This window comes from Podarcis filfolensis, assembly GCF_964270895.1.
Source record: "Podarcis filfolensis genome assembly, chromosome: 3".
NCBI lineage: Eukaryota > Metazoa > Chordata > Lepidosauria > Squamata > Lacertidae > Podarcis > Podarcis filfolensis.
The window spans coordinates 32,443,202-32,462,129 of record NC_139606.1 but is presented as its reverse complement, the minus strand read 5'-3'; positions in this window follow the sequence as shown (position 1 = coordinate 32,462,129).

Below are 18,928 nucleotides of genomic sequence, written 5' to 3'. Positions count from 1 at the left end.
CAGAAGCTATTATCCTATAACAGCTGTCCAGGGGTGGCTAATATTTGGCCCTTCAGATGTTGCTGAACTACAACTTCCATCTACAGATAGCTAGCCGTGTTGGTCTGCCATAGTCAAAACAAAAAAATTTTTTTTCTTTCCAGTAGCACCTTAAAGACCAACTAAGTTAAGAACTAACTTAGTTGGTCTTTAAGGTGCTACTGGAAAGAAAAAAAAAAATTTTGTTACAACTTCCATCGTCCTCATCCATCAGGCAACATCTGGAGAACACAGGTCAACAACCCCTGTTCTAAATAAACCAGTGGCTCTGCAATGTAACAGTTAAAAAGGAGGGTACCCAAAGGGCCTCAGTCCCTGTCCAGTTTGACCAGAACTTCTGAGTTCCATTTGAATGTGCTGTTTGGGTGGTGACCAATGCCAGGAAAGTAGTCCATCCCCCCAGAGTCAGAATGTGTTGCTATATTGCCACATCTTCACCACATCTTCACCACATCTTCACCACGATTCAAATGACAACTTTCAGCTGAGAACAAGAAGGGAGGTTGGTGTGTTATTCTAGCCTTTCCCCCCCCTTGTCGTCATCATCATCATACAACATCACACACTAAAAACTTCCCTGAACAGGGCTGCCTTCAGATGTCTTTTAAAAATCACATGGCTGTTTATCTGTTTGACATCTGCTGGGAGGGCGTTGTCAAGGCTTCAGGGAAACTGACCCCTCCCCTGGTGACAGTCATAAAGCAGATAACCAAAAAGAGTTCCCACCATGTAATTTATTCAGTATTCACACACAGAGAGAAAGGAATGCAGTCTCTATTGAATACAGTGGTACCTCGGGTTACAGACGCTTCAGGTTATAGACGCTAACCCAGAAATAGTACCTCGGGTTAAGAACTTTGCTTCAGGATGAGAACAGAAATTGCGTGGCGGCGGCGTGGAGGCAGCGGGAGGCCCCATTAGCTAAAGTGGTACCTCAGGTTAAGAACAGTTTCAGGTTAAGAGCGGACCTCCAGAATGAATTAAGTTCTTAACCCGAGGTACCACTGTAATGGCTTTGCTCTGAGTAAAGCCCAACCGCCTCCATCTCCCTTATTCTACATCAACCCTGCGCCAGCTGATCTGAGCTTTCTGCCTCTGAATTTTCTGTTCTACCACTCTCAATGCCCACCTAGTTCTGGGAGAGGGGGGTTCAGGAATGCTCTCCAAAGGCACTGAGTCTGTCAGCTGACTCTGCCCCGGTCCTTCTTCCTCCTGCTGTTCCTCTTCCAATATTTCCCAGCTTTCCGCCTCTGAACTACATCCTTCTGCAAACCACTGTTCTAAATCTATACTGTCCTCCTTTTCTTGGGAAGGTCCAGGAGAAGGGGGGCGGCCCCCACCATTCTTCCTCAGTCCAGTCACTGACAAGCGTTCGATATCCTATGAGTATAATGCTAGAATTTGCTAACAAGGTAGTTTGTGTGTGTTTTGCTTATGCATATAAGTCAGGGCATTAACTTTACTCAAACACAGTTCTGATGGCAGCTATAAAATATTTCAGCATTAAATATATATGGAACCATTATCTAATAATAAGAGGAAAATTAGAGGCGTATGAAAGTAATAGCCCGCTAGGCATACAAGGAGATTAATATTTATGAATTGGAAGGGTCTTGAGTGCTCTGGGGTGCATACATTTTGCATGGGGGGGGGGAGAGAATTCCACTAGATTTATAGGGAGGGAAAATACTTCAACCATTATCAACAACTCAGGAGCCTGATAAGTAAACAAGAGTTCTGTGTGGTCCTTGAGTCACCTCTTGCTGTTAAAGGTTGAGAGGAAGATCATCAAAGGGTGATTCATTCAGCAGCTAAAAGACCTGTGCACTTTGCACTATTTAAATCAAGGAGCTTGTTTTAAATGTCATTTCGGGAAGTTATGTTTCATGTCGTTCTAAAGCTGATTTAATATGGGCTTAACCGGGAAAAGGAAGCATCTTTAATTTGGACTTGAAGCATTTTGGGCTCTCCTTTAACGTTATTGCCATCTATACGGCTCTTTCTGTGCATGTCTCCCTAACTCTCACAACAAATGCTCTATAACAGGCACGTCCAACAGGTAGATCGTAATCTACTGGTAGATCAATGGACATCTATGGTAGATCACTGGATCCCCCAAAGAAGCTCAACAACATTGGCTCCCCTAAAAACTCAACATTTTTGCCCTGCACCCCCCTCAAATGGGGCTTTCCTCTTCCCTAAAAAAACCTCAAAAACTTTGACCTGAACCCCCCAAAGGGGGGTAGATCACTGCCAGTTTTTAACTCTGTGAGTAGATCGCAATCTCTTGGGAGTTCGCCACCCCTGCTCTATAAGGTTAAGTGATTGTTTTATCCCCATATTTCAGATGGGTAGCTCAGACTGGCTTACCTGAGATATTGTGGGAGCTCATGGCCAGAAGCAAAATTCGGACCAGGAACTTCCTCATTCACAACTCAAGACAGTGTCTCAGGGCCAGCCCCTGCAGATGAGTGTAACAGACACTTTAAATGTAAAAAGTGCCACAAAAGTAGGAGTGGGGATATTTGGGGGTGGGAGGAAAGTGAGGCATTTAACCCCTTCACCCTGGCTGCCCTTTCCTTGCTCCAAATCACACATAAGCCCCAAGCAGTTTTCAACCCAAGTTAGGGTATACCTGCTTATTTCTGGCATTTAAAACCCAGTAGTATAAAAAAAAGATGTTGTGGAGTGGGAAAACAGCAGGCAAGAAATGACTTTTCCTTATCCAAAGCATCTGCTGAGTAGCTGTTGACACTGACTTGCAAGTAACATGTAATTTGGGACCTAGTAAAAAAAAGAGCTAAAATAGCTAATGGATCCTTAATCCAGACTCTGCAAGTGACCCCATTTACCAGGGACAGTTCCTGAGTTACAGAAGCAGTCCCTTTTTCCGATTTGATCCCGGAATGTCCTGCTTTTCCTTAAGGTAAAGGGACCCCTGAGCATTAGGTCCAGTCGTGACCGACTCTGGGGTTGCGGCGCTCATCTCGCTTTATTGGCCGAGGGAGCCGGCGTACAGCTTCTGGGTCTTGTGGCCAGCATGACTAAGCTGCTTCTGGTGAACTAGGGCAGTGCACAGAAATGCCGTTTACCTTCCCGCCGGAGCGGTACCTATTTATCTATTTGCACTTTGATGTGCTTTCGAACTGCTAGGTTGGCAGGAGCAGGGACCAAGCAACGGGAGCTCACCCCGTCATGGGGATTCGAACCGCCAACCTTCTGATTGGCAAGTCCTAGGCTCTGTGGTTTAACCCACAGCACCACCCATGTCCCTTTTCCTTAGGATGTCCCTATTTTAACTGGAGAAAAGTTGGAGGTTATAGAGTTATGCAACCCCTGAGCCAAGGAGATAAGTAACTAGACAACCTTTAGAAGACATTCAAAGGCAGCCCTGTATAGGGAAGGGTTTTTTTTTAAAAAAAATGTTTAATGTTTTATTATGTTTTCATATATGTTGGAAGCCACCCAGAGTGTCTGGGGAAACAACAACAACAATGGAATAAGACGTCCCTATTTTCAGTGGTGATCTGAGCTATGAAGAATCAAGCCTTCTGGATATTCCCATCCTGGGTTCCTGATCATGCTGAAATGTGGCATGAGATAGGTGAACACATCCCACGTTTTCTCTTTATTAGTAAGTTTGGAACAGCTTGGTTGCAGCTGATCAGATCCATATCCTCTTGGCATTGCCTATGTCAGGGCTGGGGAGACTGTGTCCATCTAAGCATTGCTGGACTCCAACTCCCATCAGCCCTGCCAACATGGACAGTGGTCAGGAATGATGGGAGTTGGAGTCCATCAACATCTGGAGGGCCACAGGTTGCCCACTTCCTGTCTGCTGACCTTGTATATCAATGTGTTATGCATTCTTAATCATGCCCGTCAACTGCCCGTCCATCATAAATATTGGTTTGCCACAGTGATGCTGCTAAAATGCTATTTATTTATCAGTTAGGAAATGTATTGACTTTATTTCAACATTCATGGATTAATTTTTTTTTATGCACATAAGAAAAACGGCTTTTCTTTGTATTTAATGTTTATTTAGCAACCCATATGAGCACATGCTGCCTCTGACCGCGCCTCTTTGTATAATGATCTCCCCAGACAATGTTATTTAGAACAAATTGTTGTTCTGTTTCTCAGGCCCAGCTTGGCTAGGCTGTAATGTCATCCTCAGCTGAGCATCTGGTAACAGTCAACCCCATAATCTACCTGAGGGCCTGGGTGGCCGTACAAACAGACACCTCCCACCCCATGCCCTTTAAGGACATATCAGTATGCATTTGAGTTAATTAAGATCAACATTCTTTCAATTTCACCCCTTATAAAACGTCTGGGAGGTTTTTATTCGGCGTGAAGCGTGACCCTAGCGCAGCCCAATGGGGACTGTTCTTCTTGCACCTCATCCATAAAACAAAAAACCCCTCGGTGCATTCCACCCTCAGCTGTTTGCTTTGAGCTCAGGACCAACACAGAGTGTGAAAAGAAAAGAAGAAAACCAGCAGCCAGTAAGTGGCAGGGATAGGTTTACCCAAGCTGTAATGCTCTCAAGAACAAAATTCAGACCGATCGGGTTTCTTTCCTCTGGATTGGAGCACAGTTGCTCATGACCTTGTTCTTTTGAGCTGTTAATAGGTTTTAGGAGCTGGGCTAATATTCTGTGACTGACGCAAAAGTACATTTTATAGCGCATTGTTTCCAGTGTTGGGAATTTGTCGGCCTACACATTAAAAGCAGCCACTCTTAACCCTATAGGCTCAATGTGGGCAACTTTTCTCTCTCTGTCTCTCTCTCTCACACGCACAGCCCAAAGGGATGGATCTTTGTCCAAAGATTTGTTTCCTGGTGCCTTTTTGTTTATCAAATGGAGAACAACCACAGAGAAATGGAAGACTTAATTGCAAGCATAGTTGGTTAGAGTGTGATGCTGATAATGCCAAGATTGCAGATTCAATCCCCATATGGGACAGCTGTGGTCAGAAGGTCAGTGGTTTGAATCCCCACAACAGGGTGAGCTCCTGTTGCTCTGTCCCAGTTCCTGCCAACCTAGCAGTTCGAAAACATGCCAGTGCAAGTAGATACATAGGTACCACTGTGGCGGGAAGGTAAACAGCATTTCCGTGCACTCTGGTTTCCATCACAGTGTTCTGTTGCACCAGAAGTGGTTTTGTCACACTGGCCAAATGACCTGGAAAGCTGTCTGTGGCTCCCTCGGCCTGAAAGCGGAGATGAGCGCCACACCCCATAATCGCCTTTGACTGGACTTAACCGTCCAGGGCTCCTTTACCTTTACCTTTTTTTGCAAGGGGTTAGACTTGGTGATCCACAGGATCCCTTCCAACTCTACAAATGCTGCAGTTATTTGAGATACAGTTTTTTTGGGGGGGTATCAAGAAAGCATGAATCGTCTCATAGGTCAGTTTTATCTCTGGAAATGATAGGCAAATACATCTTGGTGAGAGTGGAGTAAAAAGGACCAACTGAGTCGTAGGAGATTCTCTTTCTAGGCACACAGTTTATAAAGCTTTGCATATAGGTGGGGATGGATCATGTTAGAAGTAGTGTATTGTGAAGAATCCAGGGATATTGAGTGCAGAACCCTACAGTGTTACTATCAATTATTTTTTCGAACTGTAAATCCATAGACCAAAGATTGTGAGGCATCTTCAGAGAAGTGCCAACACCCAAGATATATCTTATAGGACTAGTCATATTCCTCTGATTGTAAATTGCTGTAACAGATTTTAATAATGCATTGTTGTAACTCGTCCTAGGATCTTACGGTGAAGAGCCAAGAGGAAATCCAAATCACTCTCATCCTCCAGAACCGTCTAATGTTAGGCTCAGTCATTTGAGTGCAACTATGAAATTTCGTGCCTGTTTGACTTACTACTTTGCAACAGGCACATAGAAACATATAGAAACAATCTTATTTGCCAAGAAATCAGTCTGTACACATTATAAAATATTTAACTTCTGAACATTGGAAGTATTTAGTTTCCCAGTTATTTTCTTCCTTCTGTTAGAGCAGGAGTGGCTGATGTGGCGCTGGACCCCAGTTCCAAACAACCCCAGTGGAAAAGAAAAGAAAAAGAATTTGGGGAAAAGTGATTTTGAGTTTTAAAGGGAAGGGAGGAAAAGGGTCTAGCAATCTCTCTCGTTGTGTTTTTCCTCCATCCAGGTATGTAGCCTGTCCAGTATGCACGGAGTTAAAAACCAGCCAAAGGATCAGTCACAAACTCCACATTTAAAACAGTTCTGGGAGATGATATATAATGAAACAAATAAATGTAAGAAAGAAACCAGAAGCTTTCTTATTAGGAATTACAGGTACAGAGATTCCAAAAGACCAGAAAAGACTTTTCATGTATGGAACAACAGCCGTCTGCATGCTTCTAGCCTAGAGTTGGAAGGATGGTATAGTCCCTACCAGAGAAGAATGGCAAATCAAGCTGATGGACTATGCTGAAATGGCAAAGCTGACTGGGAAACTCAGGAGCCAAGAGGACAAAGACTTTATAAAAGAATGGGATTTTTTTTTAAAGTTATCTAAGAGACCGCTGTGAGCAGATGGAAACACTGGCAGGATTTTGAGTTCACTTGTAGCGTAACAATTATCATGGAAAATATGGATTGATATAATACCTAGAGTTTGGAGAAGATGCTGTTTTAAATGAGTAAAATGGGTCTCCAGGGAAGGGGTGGGTGGGGGAAGTCCTGAGATTCGGAGGAATCTCTTTATATGGATATGTGATTGAATCTGCTGTAATTTCAATTTGTGAAAAGCAAATAAAAATGATTTCAAACAAAAGTTAATAAATCACAAACTCCACATATCATATAGTCTGAGCCCAAGTGATGCACACATTGGTAGCATAAGCCAGGTCCCTGCCTGACAGGGTTTCCCTTCTCCCTAACCTTTGCGGCAACATTTCTATTTCTTAATGGAATCCTCCTGAAAGGATTGCATGAAAATGCTGCCTCTGCTGCCAACACAATTGTTATTAATCATTCATCGAAACCTTCCCTGGCTTCTTCCTTCTTCCTTGAGTGCTGACCTTTCCGGCGAACGCAGAGGGCTAATCGTGCATTCCTAAGGGGGTGCTGTCACACATGAAACAACATGGGTTTCAAAACAAAAACAAACAGCACCATCACCCGCTTTCTATCCATTTTTTAAAAAAAAGAAAGAAAGCGGGGGCATGAGGAAAAGTGAGTCTTTCTTTTAGAGTCCGTACATTGTTTCCGCACAGAGTCAGGGCTGGATTTAGGTTTGATGAGGCCCTAGGCTACTGAAGGTAATGGGGCCCTTTATATGTCCAGCTGTCCTTTGTCAACAACAAATTGTCACTGTTTTTTGTGTTGAATATATGCCATATGGTAATTTATGGACCTAATAGGTATCTAAAGCCATAATGGGATCAAAATAAATAAATTGTGTATTACATGAAATCAATCAGTAGGCATAAGACTCATATCCTTAGTCTATGCTGCCTGATCATCAGTCTACAAGCACTCTTTAATATTAGATAACAGGTACAACAGCTTGACCTACATTCAACTGTGCTGCACTGCAGTCTGCAGCTGCATGCTACATGTTGCCATGCAACCAGTCCATGCAGAATGTAGGCACCCTATATATTGTTGTTGTTGTTTAGTTGTTTAGTCGTGTCCAACTCTTCGTGACCCCATGGACCAGAGCACACCAGGCACTACTGTCTTCCACTGCCTCCCACAGTTTGGTCAAACTCATGTTAGTAGCTTCGAGAACACTGTCCAACCATCTCGTCCTCTGTCGTCCCCTTCTCCTTGTGTCCTCCATCTTTCCCAGCATCAGGGTCTTTTCCAGGGAGTCTTCTCTTCTCATGAGGTGGCCAAAGTATTGGAGCCTCAGCTTCAGGATCTGTCCTTCCAGTGAGCACTCAGGGCTGATTTCCTTAAGAATGGATAGGTTTGATCTTCTTGCAGTCCATGGGACTCTCAAGAGTCTCCTCCAGCACCATAATTCAAAAGCATCAATTCTTCGACGATCAGCCTTCTTTATGGTCCAGCTCTCACTTCCATTCTTCACTACTGGGAAAACCATAGCTTTAACTATACGGACCTTTAATGAGCAAACAAGCGATATTTTAGGGAGCAGGCTAGCAGGCGGGGCCCATTACTTGCATCATAGGAGCCTACACAACACAAAACACTGTTCCTGTATGTAGGTCTTATTTTATTTGTTTTTTATCTTATATTTTGGGGATGTACATCCAGTTTTTTTCCTTTATGTTTTTGCCCACCCCCCTAAGCTACAGCTTATTTACCTTATACATAAATTTGGCACTGCACAGACTGCAAACTATTCTGGTTGTCAACGCAGCATTATTTCCTGTCCTGTTTAAGTTGCACAGGTATGAATTGCAACTTCTTTCGACGATGGGCCTTGAGACATGCAAGCAGAGTTAGGCCAGCTAGAGAGCCCTTTTCCCGGAAATAAATCCACAGACTAGGGAAGCAGCCTGAACTAAGATTGCAGTTTGAAGTTCAGCCGGCACATCTATTTGCATGTTAAGATTCCACGAACATGAGAACATCGAAGCAATGTGCGGTATTGCCAGAAGCAAAACCTCAATTCCTCCTCTCTCTTTTTTTTCATAGTAGTAAAACAAACCATACTTGAAAGTGGGAAAGAGAGCACTGAACTCTTACTCTGGGAGTTGCTAAAAGCAACCCCCCCTCCCACTTTTGGATACTGAGTCACAAGCACCATCTGTATCCTCTTCCCGTTCATAAAGGCAGCCTTTGTTTTCCACTTAAAAAAGGGAAAAGCTACTGGTAGTTGTCTAACTACCCGACTGGGCAGTTCATCACCAATCGGAACAGTTCTGCTCTGTTAATTGGCTGAGATCTTTACCATATTCGTTTCTCTTCTTTTCTCTTTCCCTTGACTTCAGCGGAAAGAGCCCTGCACATTTCTTTGTTGTATTTATCACCATTATAATCACCATCAATTGTAATAAAACCCCGCTTAGGACGCTTACGGACAAACAGACATCCTTACCAGAATGGTTTGTAGATATAAAAGAAAGACACAATATAAAAAGGAAAAGGAAAGGGAAAAAGCAAAAAACGCAGAATTGTTTTCCATTCATTTTACTTGAAACAGGATGAGGATAGGTAAACAGTTGAGACAGGTATGGAGACCTATGAAATTCAGCTTAAAGGATGTGGTCGGCATCGCACACATAGCTCACAGGTCGTGTTCTGTTCTGTTCCCTTTCTGATATGCCAGGTATATTCTCTTATTTAGATCGGTGAAATTTCAGTTCATTTATATAATCATTTAGAGAGCCTGCCTCTTCCACCTAGGTAGGGAGCTTACAGTATAAACAAGATTAATGACGCTAGGAAGTTTTACTCCCTAACAACCTTGAATGCTGGAAATCTAAGTGGATGGGAGGTGGGGGGGGGGGGGAGGAACAAATGAAGCTCTCTAATCACTTTTGCCGCCTCTCCCTCCAATTTTCCTAAAGACCAGTGATATTCTGCCCTGCTTATTCCCCAGTTGCTACAGCGTGTTGCAACACACACATCCTTCCCTCTCTCAGCAGGTGATATGAGTTTGTCTCTTTTAGATACTTGTAGCCCTCAAACACCTATCATTTTACCATGCTAGTTGGGGTTCATGGGAGTTGGGAGTTACCGTAAGGACGGGAGCTTGGGTAACAGGCTGTGCACACCAGGAAGTTTGTGGCAAGGGGAACTGCAGTGTCTCCAACAAGTTCTCGCTTGCTCTGCTTCTCTGCTCTCGGCACAGCAACTTTTCTTACCCCACAGCCACACTAGGGGCTCGGCCGCATGTTCATCTGTGCCATGCTGTTTCCCCATTGCCCCACTCCTTCCCAAGGGAAAACCCATTCTTTAGTGATCGATCAGAACCAATGGCAATTCGGGGGAAACCCGAATTGCCATTTGCTCCAGCTGAGCAGTGGGAAAGCAGGAGTGCGGATAAGTCTGGCAAAGATAGACTCTTCACATCTGTTAGGACAGGGGTAGCCAATGTGTTGGGAGTCCACCCTATATCAGCAAATGGTCTGGGATAATGGGAGCTGTGGTCCGCATTTGGAGGGCACCAGATTGGCTACTCTGGTTGCTAGGATGTGTGGGATATATCCTCACTGAAGCAGTCAAGTACGTTTTCCTGTTGCCTAGAGTGGACACACAGGGGAATGTGGCTCCAGACAGGGAGGGCTTCCTGTCATTGTTCTGGAGCCTCCTCCCCTTGTGTGTTACCAGGTAGATGGGTGTGACCAACAGACCCTGTAAAGGGGCTAGTCATGCAGTCATCTTCCCCCTTTTCTCTTTTCAGACTTCTCTCTTGGACCTCCTCTTCTGGCTCTGAGCCAGCACATGGCTCATCCTTACAGAGGATGGAAGCCACGAGGTAGAACTTCTTTTCCCTACAAATGTTAACGGTAACCACAAGATAAAGCCCACCTTCAGATTACTGCTGTGAATTGAATGTCAGTAAACTTTATTCTTACTTTTAAAGAAGACTGTTGTGTTACTATTATTCAAAGAGGGAAATAAAAGGGAAACTCACCAGGACAATCCAGACTGCATTGCTTAAGGCTTCTAACAAATCCATCAACTTGCTTCCAGCAATCTGCAAGGGAATGTGCTCTGCTGCTTTTTCACTAGCGTGAGTGCAGAGAGATAATATTTACTCAATATACCCTTCTCCTACCTTTCTCAACATTCCCACAGGATGACCCAAAAGCAGTGCTAGTCAATACACAGGTATGAGGTCCATCACCTTGAACTGCAGTACTCCCAAGTTGTTTAGCTGACTTGGGGAGAACGCTCCGTCTGAAGTCCTTTTTTTCTGGCAGCCTTTTGCCAGAAGAACGTCTCCAGAGAACATACACAACCGAGTTTTTGACATGGAAAGTATTTTATAGCTGTAAACTAAGTGGGACCAGGATCTGAAGGGGATACTGCTCCAAAAAGGCTGGTGGAAATTGTACCGAAGTCTTTCCCTGTGTTTCTGGCAGCAGCAAGGTGGAATAGCCACTGCTGGAATCTGTTCTGGGAGAGGAAAACAAGGACCTTTCCACTTCTTCTTAGCCCTGTGGTTCTAATGGTAAGTACAGTGACAGCATACAGTGGTACCTTGGTACTCAAACGGCTTTGCTCCCGAACAAATCTGCTCCCGAACACCGCAAACCCAGAAGTGAGTGTTCTGGTTTGCAAACGTTTTTCGGAAGCTGAACTTCCGACGTGGCTTCTGCAGCTTCCGATTGAGTGCAGAAAACTCCTGCAGCCAATCGGAACCCGCACCTTAGTTTTCGAACGTTTTCGGGAGTTGAACGGATTCCTGGAACGGATTAAGTTCGAGAACCAAGAGACCACTGTGCTCCTGACTTTACTCAGAGGTTTGTCCCGCTCTGCTCAAGGGAGGCCCCTTGCAAATGTACTCATTCCAATAGTCCAAAACAGGCTGCCATTTCTTGAATAAGCTCAGACTGATGCAAACCAACCCCTATGGGAAAATTGACAATTATGGTAGATAACTGGCCCAAAAACTTAGGATCATGTTGGAAAAAAACCAGCAGGACATACGACAATGTGTGGCAGTGCAACACCCAGTAGGAGGGCTGCAGTCCAGGGCTCCTGCCAACACTCCTGTCTTCCATCAGAATACCGGAGTTAGGCACTGAAGAATGCCGATTCTTTTCCTCGCATTTAGCTTTCCCCCCAAATGACTCAACATTCCATGGCTTGTGGACCCTCTGAACATGCTCAGGCCTAATTCTTAGCAGCTGGCAAATGCAAGTATGTAAATGTAGCTACGAAAACATCAGAAAGGCAACAAATTAAGGTGCAGGTTTTCTCAGTTAGCAGCTTAAGCAGTGTTTGAGGGAGGTAGATAAAACAGTTTACTAGATTAAATTGCAAGCAGCTACAACATGATTCAACAAGTCAGTTATTAAGCCAGAATTTTATTCTTAACATTGCAGATCTTCGCTCCATACATACAAGCTCTTTAATTAAGAAAATAGCTCGGAGCTACCGATTTTATTATACGCGTTAGCATGAAATGTAGAACTGTTACTAAGCATGAGTAAACTATCTGAGGCTGTGTTCTTACTCTGAGGAAAAAATGAAACATTAGTGCCATCAAGAGGCAGCTGACAGATTGCAAGAGAGAAGGAAATGAAAAAAATTAGGTAGCCCTGGAAAACAGGCTCCAATCAACAAGCCGGAATGCCTGGATCTCTTTATATATTTATAAAGTCCAATTCTACTGTAGGAACCAGCAAAAAAATGACAGATGAACTGCATTCTAAGAAATTATGGTTTTTGTTTTAAAGCAGTGCAGTTGGGGGGCTTTGCATGGATTTTCTTTTTGCTAATATGACTCTCCGCCATCTTTCTTTCTGAAGTTCAACTGAAGTGTACACTTATTCTACAACTGACCATGCTTCTTTAAATGACATTTCCATTCCTGTTGTCCCCCCCACCCTTATAACTCATCATCCATGAACAGAATGGCTCCTTCTGTCCATCAAAAGTTTAGGATCCAGCAGAAAGATCCTGGTGGCTGAAAGGGAGGGGAAGACAAGTTGTTCATATTCTCCCACTCCCCTGCAGCCCCCAGACCACCTCCCATTCTGTTCTGAAGGGCCTTCCAAACCACTGGAATGGTTTTGGGAGGGTTCAAGGGGGAATTCAGAGAAGTTACTTTAAATAGACTTCTGGTGTGGTATTCAATTAAATTTTACCAAGACTGGACCCATTGAAATTATTGGACCTAACTTTGTCACGTTCATTAATTTCACTGGAACTTCTCTAAGTAAAACTTAGTCGAATACCATTCTTTCAGGCTGAAGCGTCTTAATGTAGGTACTAAAAGGTCATTAAAATAAATAAATCACAAAACCCTGATTTGGCGACCAGAATGAAGTCTTTAAGTTTGAATCATTCTTTTGTTTCTGGATGGTCCCCTAGAGTCTAGATCAGGCTGGGGAATCCCCAAGTGATTGGACTACAACTCCCATCTTTCCTGACCACTGGCAATGCTGTTGGGCCTGTTGGGCCAGAGTTTTCCCACCTATGGTTTAAACAGAAGCCTTAACTTTGGCCTGGGAAAGACTGGAGTTCAAGATCCACTTCTGTAAGGGCCACACGGTTTCTCACAGGCTTAGTTTTCAATCTGTAGAAGAAGATTGTTTTGGAGTCCCATTTTAGGCCCAGCCAAGTACAACTTTAAGAGGGATCAATTCTTGGTGCAGCTTTTGGGCCAGATTAAAAGAAATGCATTTAGCACAAGTGTAGAACTTAAGTCATGTGCAGCAGAGGGCGAAACGAGGCTTCTCTCAGAAAAAATGGCATATTCACTTGCAACAACAAAATGAAACACGGGTGCAGTCTATCTTTATCTTGAAGTGCTTCACATACAAGTCAGTGCTGAGGCTCACACTTCTTTGCATTTATGTGGAAGAAGTTGTGAAGCAGAAAGTTCTGAGAACCCTACCTAAGGTTTAAAGAGGTACAGTCCAGACATTGGCTCCCAGTGAGCTAAGTTAGATATTGCTTGAAGTTCTCATTGGAGAAACACTTAAAATGATAGATTCATTGTAGCCACAACTTTCTCCATTCACTTCTCTTATTTATCTGAAGAGCACTGTTCAAAATTGAATTTCAGCGTGTGCCTCCATTAAGAGTCTCCTTTTTGGCATCCCTGCTCTCAGCTTAAGCTAGCAATGGCATTTCAATGAAATCCTTTGAGATAGATTTTTAAAGGAAAGCAGCCACTTCCACATCAGTGCATCTGATAATTCACAGCACTTTTGCTGGGCAAAAAAAAAAAAAAAAAAAAAAAAAAAAAAGCCATTTACAAGATGGCAGGATTTAAGATTTCAGCAAATTTATGGAAACAAAATAAGGGCTACAGTCGACATTTTTAAATCTCAAGATTTACAGAATCACTATTGTCAGGGCTACCCTAGGTCCCAGCTCACAAAGGACCAACGCTGCTTCGTTGTTAAGTATAAAAGCCTTTATTGAAGTTCAGTTTCACTTCCAGAGCCGCAGCGCGCAGCCCCACGTCTAAAGTGTCAGACCACTGATGCTCCGTCTGAGTCTCCTCCCCCTTGACACCAATTTAAGAGTCTAGCCTTGCTCCACCTTCTCCGCTGCTCCTTCCTCCTCTGGGTCCGCCTGCCCGCCGGGGTTCCGCCCTTTCTAGCCTCTTCTCCCGCTGATTCCCCTGAGCCTTCTCCCTCCCTCCGGCGGGCTTTAGGAGCTGGTTCCCCATCCGGGTCTCCTGCTGTTCCGCGCGCCTGCACATTTGAACTTGGCGCGCGCGCCCAGCCAGCAACTTTCCTCCTGACCGTTCCACTGCTGCTGTCACTGCTTCCCCCATCGGGGGGGCTAGCTGCAACTGACCTCCCCTCCGTTGGAGGCGTGGTCAGCCCTGACTCCCTCTCTGGAGGAGACACTGCTCCTGACACATGTGACTCCTCCCCCCCACTACGCTCTGGTGGGGAAACTGGTCCTGATCCTCCACTGCTGCTTTGGGGTTCCCCTCTGGCTCCTTGTTTCTGGTGCGTCCCCCCTGGGACCCCCCTTGCCCTGACCATCGGCGCCCCCTTCTGGGAATCTTCTGATTCGCTGGAGAAGCTCATGGAATCTCTCGGGCCACTGTCATACTCCCCTACGCTGCCCTCGGATTCTTCCCCTTCGCTCTCCCAATCCTCTCTCCCCAGTGCTCCTGCTCCTGATTCCCTGACATCCATCCCCCCCTCGAAGCCCCCCCTTCCCCCCTCCCCCTCTTCGGGTGTGGGTTCCGGGTGCTCCAGTCCAGTGGGTGTGAGTGCGGGATACCATTCTTCCCCCCTGGTGTGTAGCCGGTCCACTGGATCCGGCCCAACCGCAACGGGCTCGTCGACATCGATTTCCTCTGCTTCCATCTCTCTGCTGATGTGCTCGAATCCAGGATCCTCCCCCAACACGTCCATGTCCTCCCCTCCCCCGGGTACCTCTGGTGAGACAGCTTGCAAAGGTCCCCGCAGCAGCTCCCTGCGCCACCCCACCTCCGGTTGAGTGTCCCACCAATAGGAGCGGTCTGTGGCAAACCCCGAGAGAGACCCCTCCGAGGAGCTAGTGTCTGGCGTCGTCTCTTCAGCTGATGAAAAACCCTGGAACGTACTGGCTGACAGTGTGGGCGTGAAGAGCCAGTCGTCGAAATACTCTGCCGGCATAGGTCTGTGTGGGAAGAGTGCATGGAACTCGTCTTTAAGATAGTGCTCCTCCACGGCATAGCACGGTACCCACCTGTTGGCACTGGCTGGGGTACCTTCCCTGGCGAGGAGGTATTCCACCCCCTCTTCCCCCCACCTCGAGTCCAAAATCTCCGTGACCTCGTTGAGTGGCGTCGCCCTCCGTGACCCCTCCCTCTTCGGAGATTCACTAAGTGTGTCTGGCGCGTTCCCTGTCGCCTGAAACCTGTGGGGTTCCCTGTAGGGTGTGAGCACTGACCTATGAAAGACTGGGTGCATTCTGGAGCCCTCCGGGAGTGTCAACCGGAAGGCCACTGGATTGATTTGCGCCGCGACCTGGTAAGGTCCCAGCTGCTTGTGCTTGAGCTTCCTCTTAGCTAGCGTCCTGGCCGGCACTGCCTGGGCTGCTAACCAGACCCAGTCCCCCACCTGGATGTCCTCCCCGACCCTCCTGTGCTTGTCTGCCTGCATTTTGTAGGCGTGTTTCGCCAGTTCCAATTGCCTGCGGAGTTGCTCGTGGACCTCCTGTAACTCTGCTGCTAAGTGCTCTGCTCCCCTTGGCTCCCCCTCCCCCTTCGTCTCTAACCCTGGGAAAGTTCTGGGATGCCGCCCATTATTGGCGAAGAACGGTGTCACTCCCGTAGACCCGTGCTTCGTGTTGTTGTAGGCAAACTCGGCCAGCAGTAGGTAGTCCACCCAGGTCGAGGGTTGTTGATTGGCGTAGCATCGCAGGTACTGCTGCATGATGGCGTTGACCCTCTCCGCTTGTCCGTTGGTCTGCGGGTGTCGTGCCGACGCTAAGTTGATCTTGACGTTCAGGATGCCCAGCAGCTTCTGCCAGAAGCTCGAGACGAATTGGCGACCCCGGTCGGACAGGATGGACCGCGGCAAGCCGTGAGCTTTGAACACGTGGTCTATGAACAGCTTGGCGGTCTGTTCCGCTGTGGCCACCTTCGCGCACGGAATAAAGTGTGCCATCTTGGTGAACATGTCTACGACCACGAGCACCGCTGTTTTGCCTCGCGAGCTGGGCAGATCTGTGACAAAGTCCAGGGCCACTCTCTCCCACGGTTCGAGCGGCGTCTGTAGGGGTTCTAGTAGACCCGCTGGCTTCCTGTGTACTGGCTTGGCCCTTTGGCAGGTGTCACACCTGGAGACGTAATCCGCGACTTCTCCCCTCACCTTGGGCCACCAAAAGTCTCTGGTTACTAATTCCGCCGTTTTGTCCTTGCCGAAGTGCCCAGCGCTGGGCGCGTCGTGTAGCTGCTGCAAGACTTTCGCGCGGAGGTCGTCTCCGGGCACGTAGAGAGCCCCTTTGCGGATGAGCAGTCCGTCTCGTATCTGGAACTCGTCGTCCTTCGCTGTGCCTCTTCGCACCTCCTCCATCTTGGATTGTGCGAACGAATCCGTCTGCAGCGCTCGACGCACCGCGTCCAGGTCCACGGCAGCTGAAGCGCACGCCCACGCTTTCGGTGCGAAAATGTGCTTGGCCGCCACCGGCGCCGCTTCCTCGAGATACTGCGGCTTCCTGGATAGTGCATCCGCCATGACGTTGTTGTCTCCCGGGATGTATTCTATCCGGAAATCGAAATCCGCAAAGAACTCCGCCCAGCGGATGTGTCTCTGGTTCAGGAACCGCGCCGTGCGCCAGTACTCCAGGTTCTTATGGTCCGTGCGGACTTGCACTGTGTGTCTGGCTCCAACGAGGAAGTGCCGCCACGCCCTGAAAGCTGCATGAATGGCCAGCAACTCCCTGTCCCAGATGGTGTAGTTCTGTTCCGCCTTGCTGAGTTTCCTGGAGTAGAATGCGCACGGCCTCCATTCCCCTTGCGGATCTTGCTGCAACAGGACGGCCCCCACTGCTCTGTCTGAGGCGTCCGTCTCAACCCTCATTGGTCTGCTGGGGTTTACATGTAGCAGCTGTTCTTCGGACGCGAAGAGACGCTTGAGTCTCCGAAAGGACTGCTCCGCCTGGTCCGTCCAGGTGAACTTCTTCTTCTTGGAGCTGAGGGTGTCCGTGATGGCCGCCGTCTCCTTCGCGAACCCTTTGATGAACTTGCGATAAAAGTTGGCGAAGCCGACGAACCTCTGGACCTCCTTCCGATTGCGCGGGCTCTTCCAGTCCAACACCGCGCGGACCTTGGCGCTGTCCATGGCGAGTCCCTTGTCGGACAGCTTGTAGCCCAGAAAATCCACCTCCGTCATGTCGAACTGGCACTTCTCTAATTTGGCGTAAAGTCTGTGCTCCCGTAGCCTCTGCAGGACCTCCTTGACGTCCCTCTCGTGAGCCTCCTGCGATTCCGAGAAGATCAGGATATCGTCCAGGAAGCAGACGCACTTCTTGTAGAGGAGTCCCGCTAACACGTGATGCATGAAAGCTTGGAAGGTATGGGAGCCATTTTGCAGACCAAAAGGCATTACGCGATATTCATAGGTGCCTAAAGGTGTAAACATGGCTGTCTTCCACTCATCGCCCTCCCGCATGCGTATAAGGTTGTACGCCCCTCGTAGATCCAACTTGGTGAAGATCCGTCCCTTCCTCACCGTCGCGAGCAGGTCGTCGATCTTGGGCATGGGGAATGCTGCGGGCTTTGTTTTGGAATTTATGGTCCTAAAATCAACTATGAGTCTCCGTTGGGGCGTGTCCTTCTTCTTCACGAAAAACACGGGACTGCCCCCCACTGCTTTAGATTCTTGGATGAACCCCCGCTTCAAGTTGTGATCTATGAACTCCCTGAGTTCTTGCAGTTCATCTTCAGACATGGAATACAGTTTCCCAGTCGGCAGCGTCGCTCCCGGCAGGAGGTCAATCTTGCAGTCGTAAGGCCTGTGGGGAGGCAGCTTATCCGCTTCCCTCTCGCAGAAGACCTCCAAAAACTCCTTGTACTTGTTGGGTACCGCTTGCACCATGCCTAGGTGTAGCTGCGGTTCATCCTCTTGCCCCTCCTCCTCCTGGCGGGTCTGGATGCAGTGTTCTGCGCAGTAGGAGGAACAGAAGGTCAACTGCCGCTGGTACCATGCCAATGCCGGGCTGTGCCTATCCAGCCAACTCATACCCAACACTATGGGCGTGTCCGACAGGTGGGTGACGTTGAAGCTGATGACTTCGCGGTGGTTTCCAATTTGCATCACCATCGGTGGTGTTTGCTGTACCACCTCTCCTCCCAGTAGCTTCCTGCCATCGACCGTGACGACGTTTAGGGGCATCGTGGCTGGCATGAGTGCTATGCGATGTTGCTTGATAAAGTCCACTCCAATAAAGTCTGCGTTGCTCCCAGAGTCAATGGTTATTGGTACTTGCATGGTGTGCCCATTGGGCAACTGGAGCGATGCGGTGAGTTGCACCACTGGTTTGGGTGGGAGGGGGTCTGTGGGCTGTAAAATCTCTGGGGACTGCTTCACTGACTTGCCTGGTTGGGCCCCAGTGGCTCTGTTTCCAACCAGGCTTCTTCTTCCCCCTGCAGCTGTTTCAGCTGCTCACCTGTTCCCTTTACTGTTGCTGAGGCTGCAGTGTGCTTCTGGAGCCTCTGGGGACACTCTTTGGCCATGTGCTGTGCACTGTCGCAGATGTAACACTTCCTGGTCCCTCTAGGAGCCTTCCCCTTGACTGCTCCCGG